This window comes from Ctenopharyngodon idella, chromosome 1, assembly GCF_019924925.1.
Source record: "Ctenopharyngodon idella isolate HZGC_01 chromosome 1, HZGC01, whole genome shotgun sequence".
NCBI lineage: Eukaryota > Metazoa > Chordata > Actinopteri > Cypriniformes > Xenocyprididae > Ctenopharyngodon > Ctenopharyngodon idella.
Window position 1 is genome coordinate 13,647,812 of NC_067220.1, and position 7,553 is coordinate 13,655,364.

The window sequence follows — 7,553 nt, forward strand, 5'->3', positions numbered from 1 at the left end:
CATGCTAATTAGCCTGAAAGCTTTTTCATTAGCCAAGCTCTTGTCTAAAATGTAATAAAGCAGTGAATGAACAGATAAAATAATCCACTCTAATGTACCTCTGACTGTATTGACTCTCTAATCATTTGACTGAAGTACAGACTTGTGTTTATTTCACATCTGGTGATAATAAGAAACATCTCGCCTGAAAAATAAGCTGCAGCAAGTCAAGGCTAAGTTTCAAACAAAATTTTAAAATATATATTAAAAATGAAATAATAAAATAAAATACTATGTATTCCCTGCAGGTAAACTCTAATCTGAGTTGGTTTATCCAGCCATTTTATGGATAAATAAAATCCCATGAGTGGGTTAATGGCAGTTTGGTGATCGTCCATCGCTATGAACAGATTAGTGGGCATAGTGCTCCATCTATTGGCCATACTGTGGTACTGCAGTACAATCTGAGGAAAAAAGGCAGAAAAGCTGTTGCTGGGATGGTACCCTTTAAAAAAATTCTAATATGTACCATTTAGGTACTAATATGTACACTTTTGGTACCAATATGTACATTTAACATACTAATATGCACTCTTTAGGTACAGAGGTGTACCTTTGTGACAGCTTTTATAACTTTTTTTCTGAGAGTGTACCTCTCAGTAGTGAATTTGGTGGTGGTGTTTCTTTGAGTATGAAAAAAAATAATATTTCGGACCAGGCCTGCCTTGAGCTCAAAGATGTAAGATGTGCAGGATATCATGTCATGCTCTTTTTTACTTAATAATACATACATAATACATATGTGTGTGTTCTAGAAATAATACAAACTGAACCCAATATGTGTCAATCCATCATTTGTATTATCAGGTTATTTTCAGGAGTATATTCTACTTGAAGAACATTGAATACTGAGCTTTACAGTAGCAATGAATTAACTATGAACTATTGTACAGAATAAATGTATGCCTGCTATCTAAACGGTAAAAGAAAAAGAAAAAAGAAAAGAAGTGACATTTATGTGCTAAAATAATCAAATATCATCTAATCTGTGCAAACAATTTCCCTCAGTCTATAATTCCACTTAAAGGGTTAGTTCACCCCAAAATGAATTTTTATGTCATTAATTACTCACCCTCATGTTTTTCCAAACCCATGAGACCTTCGTTCATCTTCGCACAAATTAAGTTATTTTTGATGAAATCCGAGAGCTTTCTGACCATCCTATAACAAATTTCAAGGCCCAGAAAAGTAGTAAAGATATCATTAACATAGTTCATGTGACTACAGTGGTTCAACCTTAAAGGGTTAGTTCACCCACAAATGAAAATTATGTCATGTCACCCTCATGTCATTCCACACCCGTAAGACCTCTGTTCATCTTCAGAACACAAATTAATATATTTTTGATAAATCCGATGGCTCAGTGAGGCTTCTATTGCCAGCAAGACAATTAACACTTTCAGATGCCCAGAAAGCTACTAAAGACATATTTAAAACACTTCATGTGACTACAGTGGTTCAACCTTAAGGTTATGAAGCAGCAGGAATACTTTTTGTGTGAATCTTTTATTTCGAATCAGTGGTTCGGAGTGTGTATCAAACTGCCAAATTCATTGAAATTTTGAAATACTTATGAAGTGACGAAGCCTTGTTTACTGAAATCACGTGACTTTGGCAGTTTGATACACTCTCCGAACCACTTATTCAAAACGAAAGATTCGTAAAGCTTGTTGTAGTTTTGTTTTTTTGGCGCAGAAAAAGTATTCTTGTCGCTTCATAACATTAAAGGTGGGGTTTTGAAAAACACTGTTTGGAAGTTAGTCGGGCTGACACCAATAACAAACGTGTAACCAATCAGCATTAGGGGGCGTATGATGGTCGAGGAGACAGAACGAGTAAGAGGGAGATTTGAAAAAAAAAAAAAAAAAAAAACTCGGAGCAGGGTGGTTAGGAATAGGATTGGAGAGTGAGTTTTGGAGGCGGAGTAATGAAGAGAGTGGTGGGTTTGTTTTGGTTGATTTCAAATATCAACAATGTCTAACAGCTTTTTTTAAAATCTACTTATCCCACCTTCAAGGTTGAACCACTGTAGTCACATGAACTGTTTTAAATATGTCTTTAGTAGATTTCTGGGCATCTGAAAGTGTTAATTATCTTGCTGTCAATGGAGGCCTCACTGAGCCATCGGATTTTATCAAAAATATCTTAATTTGTGTTGTGAAGATGAATGAAGGTCTTACGGGTGTGGAACGATATGAGGGTGAGTAATTCATGACAGAATTTTCATTTTTGGGAGAACTAACCCTTTAATGTTATGAATCGACAAGAATACTTTTTGTGAGCAAAAACAAAACAAAATTAATTACTTTATTAAACAATTTCTTATCTTCCCTGCCAGTCTTCTAGGCTGTTAACCTTGTAAACTTGTATCACGGCCAGCTCTTGCGTCAGCATTACAAACATACATCGTAATGCTCACTGACGTGTACAATCCGGCCTCAGGAGGTGTATGTAACCAAAATGCTTTAGCCATAGGGCATCACACCTACAAAGCTTTATTGTTTACCTTGCGAAAACATTGCATTTGCTTCCTTGTGACAATATGAATACATTTTGAATACATACATATATATATATATATTATATATATATCATTACATTCATACACTCCACAGTCTGTGATTGGCTACAATGTTTGATGCAGCAAAAAAAAAAAAAAATGTTTGACAGAAAGATTTCCCTTAGCAGCTTTCTGCTGGTTAAAGGAAGAACTTTCTTTTCATTGATTCATTCATTCATTCATTCATTCATTATCATTTATCATGATTTATAAGCCTGAAACCACCTTTGACCCTATTGCTTATTTTTTTATAGTTAATATTTTATCAACAGGCAATGATAGACTGTAAAAATGATTTGTAAATTAAAAACAAAGATTATTGGAATAGGTTTTATAAGACAATACTATTTTAGTCTTTCTACTTAAATTTACTAGCAATTCACAAGTGAAAATTGTTGCAAAGTAAATCCTACACCAAAATTTTTCAGTATAGATATTGGGAGTGATCTGGTTTTCATGAAAGCCCTTGTATAAAATGTCTTTGAGCATTTTGCACTTTCTTCATCAGGTTCGGACACCAGCAGATTTTAGTAAAAGAATATGATGTTTCCATGCTTCTGTTTATAATTAATAATACATATACAGAGAGAGTATATGTATTAGAAGTAATAATACCAGTGACCTAACGTGTGTCAACACATCTTCTGATCAGTTTATTGATTTTCAGGAAAAGTTAAAAAAAAAAAATAATAATAATAAAATGTACTTGAACACTGAACATTTAAAAAGCTTTAATTGCATTAACTAAACTATGACTTAGGTAAAGAAAAAGATCTCAAATATGTATCATTTAAAAAATCATCACTGCAACAGTTTTTAACAGTTGATTGACCTGATCACCTAGAAAAAAGAGACTATAACATCAAAAATGGAAGTAGGTTAGAAGGTTAAAAATGAAATCTGGAAAAAATTATCTAGATTAAGATAATAAAACAGGAGTCTGAATTTAACAACGAATAAAAATAGATTCCATCATGCCTCAAAGATGTTCAAATATGTAACCAAACTGCTTTTGCAGCCCTGGATGAAACCATTAAACCTTTTTTTTTAGCAAAAAATGCTTCATTTTGATTCCCTTAATTTTTTTTTTTACAAAAATTTGAATATTGGACCAACTTTCAGGGATAAATAGCAACAAAAACAAAAAAACAAAAAAAACTTACACTTACATTAAATTTAAATATGACCGAGACATGTTCTTGACAGGTTTCATGGGAATCAACATAATTTCTCTTGTTTCTATTTGCATGAGGTATTGAGGAAATGCAAAAACAGTTAGCGATACTCATCACTCATCCAGAAGTGTCTCAGGTTTCTCGTATTCAAATAATCTAAAGTCTGGTTCATAAAGATTGTACAGTTTTCTCCTGTCAGCTATGGAAATGTTTGCAAACCAGTCTCGCTCCCAGTCTACTGATGTCCTATCCTTGTACCCGGGGGGAAAGTGAATATATTTTCCAGCCCAAGAATCTTCAACAAATGTTCTGTGTCCTCATCAAGAGTTTCCATCTTCCCAACAAAATCATAGTCAATTTGACATGGATGGCAGAGTCTGTAAATCTGCTGCCAGTGTTCATTGAATGGATTCTTCTTCTCAGTCTGTGGATCTAACAGGTACTGAATGAAGTGAGTAAAGGACAGTCTGATGCCTGCGGTGAAGGCCTCTTGAGCAGAGTCAGGGGTGTTTGAAATATTAGCATAACGCTGAAGCATTGTGGACCCAAAGTGTCTGTAGAAATACTCATTTGGCCTAACAAACTTGTCCCGGAAAGCAGAAATAAGTCGTACAAAAGGATCCCGTACAAAAAGAAACTTAGTGTAATTCTTTAGTTTGTGATGCATTAAAGGACTTGAGAAATGACCAAAGAGCCTCCGAAAGTTGTTAAACGTCAGATGCAGGGAAGTATTGTGGGATAATGCTGATGGTATGTCAAGAGGATCCAGATATGGAGTTCCATTTGGTGCTTTCAGGTTCTGGCTGAGCACAATCATGACTCGTTTCCAGTTGGTACATGCTACCTTTGGTACAAAACAGTAAATAACACCATGATGATCATCCACAATGAGATGATCCAAGGCTTTGTTCGGAATCTGGTCAAATGTGATTAATTTCTCTGTAAAATTCAGGCTGCTATTGGCCGAGCAAAGCTCTCTTATAACACGTCTACCATGTGCTTGACGCAGTTTGAGGTGTGTGAGATCTTGTAATGAAGCTGAAGCTGTGTGTAGGGAAAAGTTCCCATCTCTCTTCTCAATCCAGCAAATTATGAAGAAGGTGACAAATACTGTCCCCAAAAGAAAGAAACACTGGAGCTGCCTCTGCATTCCCATTTTCACTGGACGCCTTTTCCTCAAAATAGACTGAAACCTAAACATTATAGTTTCTGGAATTAATCGAGTTGAGAATTCTGGGGAAAAAACACAAAAAAAAGTGACTTTATGTTGAAGTCTGAATTTACAATAGCCTACTAGCCTAAAGACGTATCATTTCTAAACTCACAATACAATGTGAACGTAGCATAAACGCTCCATCTTTCCGTCAGACTAAATCGTGAGATGGTCAGTTTGGTTTGAAACAGCATTCTTCATGTTCAACAAAACGTTTGTTAGCAACAAGAAGTAAACTTATTATGGGCCTGTTCACATATGCGATTTCTGTTTCCTCAGAAACGCTTTCAAGATGGATTTAAATCCGATCGCTCAAACCACTTCAGGAAGTGGTCTGAGACGCATTCTAAACGAAAATGGACAAGTGTAAATGCATCTGGTTGTTGAAACCACATATGTAAATTTTACTATCCAAAAAATTGTTGAAAAATGAACATGTGAGATCGTGTTATAGACCATATGACATGTTTTAGGCAGATATGAAACTGAAAGTAAGTCACAGACGGTCAAAACACAAGGCTTTGTCACTTCATAAATCTGATTTCAATAGGATATGCACAAAAATTGGATTTGGACTAGCCTTTACATGCAACTTAGCCTATATAATAGTGTTAGTCATCCATGATTTAATTTTTTTTTTAATTTTGTAAACTTAAGAGTTATGCCAAAACGTAATAATGCTAAATAGATGCCTTGAATCTGATACAAACCTAAATTACCGCATAAACAACATATGCTACTATAGCATAGGTGTAGTTTGAAAATGAAAATGAAAATTCAATCATTAGGCTACTCACATTTAATATATCCTCATCCTGGAGTTCTTCAAATGGCGTATGTCCTTCCTTCTCCAAAAGTAGGAGTCGCGTTTGTATCGAGTTTTATTAGGTTTCTCAAAACGTGGCGCTTTTGTACGGGCGAGCCAGAGTAAACTGCTGCTTTCACTCCTGAACGCACTCTTTTACATAGCCTATATTAGAAAAGTAGGCTAGATATCAATTTACCGATTTTCAGGAAAGGCAATTAATTCGACTTGCAGAAGGAAAACGTCTTCATCATTCCTATTTTGTATTAAGAAAGAAAAAGGAGTCTTAATTATTTAGAACTGTTTATTTCAAATGATTTAAAATTTAAATTTACGTCTCAAATTTCTTCTCTCAAACATTTGCTCAAAGTCATGCTACCCACAATGTTTTAAATCTGCAGTGTGCGCTCGGTTAAGGAACTAAGTTAATATCTAGACTAAGATTTTGAAAACACTACTGTCTTAAAGATATGTAAAATACAAAATAAATGCCTTAAAGGGAAAAATGAGCCCTACAAAAAAAAAAAAAAAAAAAAAGGTAACAGGAACAGAACCAGACTGAAAACTAAAAGACCACATAACTAAAACACTGGAAACACAAAACCTGGAAATACATAAGAGACCCATGGTTAAATGAGACTGTACATGCTTTTAGACGGTTATGAGCTAAGGTGGAAAAAATACAGACTTCAGGCCTTGGTTTCACAGACAGATCTCAGATTAAGCCAGGATTAGGCCTTAGTTCAATTAGGACATTTAAGTAGCTTTTATTGACATGCCTTAGAAAAAGCAAATCATTACAGGTGTGCATCTTGAGACAAAACAATGGCATTGACACATTTAAAATATGTCAGTGCAAGTTGCTTTCAGTTAAGACAGCAAATATGCATTTTAGTCTGGAACTAGGATTAAGACTTGTCTGTGAAATCTGGGACAGATGTACTATGAAGCCCTGAGATTTGCTTTGTCAAACTTTTAAAAAGCAGTCAAGAATGCCAAGTTATAACATCATAGATAAATATAAGCACAAGCCGAAGCTACTCTTTTCTACTATTGCTTTAAACCCCTCTCCCAAAGCTTGCCCTTGTACCCTCTTCCATTAGCAGTGATGACTTTCTCAGATTCTTTCAAGATAAGATTTCTAATCAGAGGCTGCAGACCTTACAAATTGATTATACCCAGTTTGCTCCTCCACCTTGCTTATCTGTTTGGCGTGAATTTGAATCCATCTCTATTTCTTCTTTATAAAATCATTGCCTACCTCAAACCTATATTTTGTTCATTGGATATTATCCCACCACGTATAATAATGCAACTTTTTGACACACACAAGGGCCAAGCCTTCTTTCTATTGTAAATAAATTGCTTAGTATGGGGACTTTTCCAGTAGACCTTAAACATGGTCTGGTTGTTCCTGCTCTTCAGAAACCAAATCTTGATTCTTCCATACTTGAAAATTACAGCGTATTTCTAATCTACCTTTCATCTCAAATGTTTTTGAAAAAGTAGTTTCACATCAACTTCACTCTTATTTAAATCTCAAATCTTACAAAATGTTTCAGTCTGGTTTCCGGGCCCTTCACAGTACAGAGTCTGCTTTATTGAAGGTCCCCAATGAAAGATATCTATTTGACAGCTAATGCTGGTGACTGTTATATTAATACTCTTAGATCTTAGCTCTGCATTTGACATGAAAGACCATGATATCATTATCTCCAGACTTGAACATGGTGTGGGGTTAAAATGAGCTGTCTTCAACTG

The 7,553-nt window shown here is 35.0% G+C and overlaps 1 pseudogene; it reads right to left on the reverse strand.

The window, feature by feature from the left end:
* Positions 1–3,887: 3,887 nt before the first annotated feature.
* LOC127511107 (carbohydrate sulfotransferase 12-like) lies at positions 3,888–7,327 on the reverse strand (annotated as a pseudogene).
* Positions 7,328–7,553: the final 226 nt, after the last annotated feature.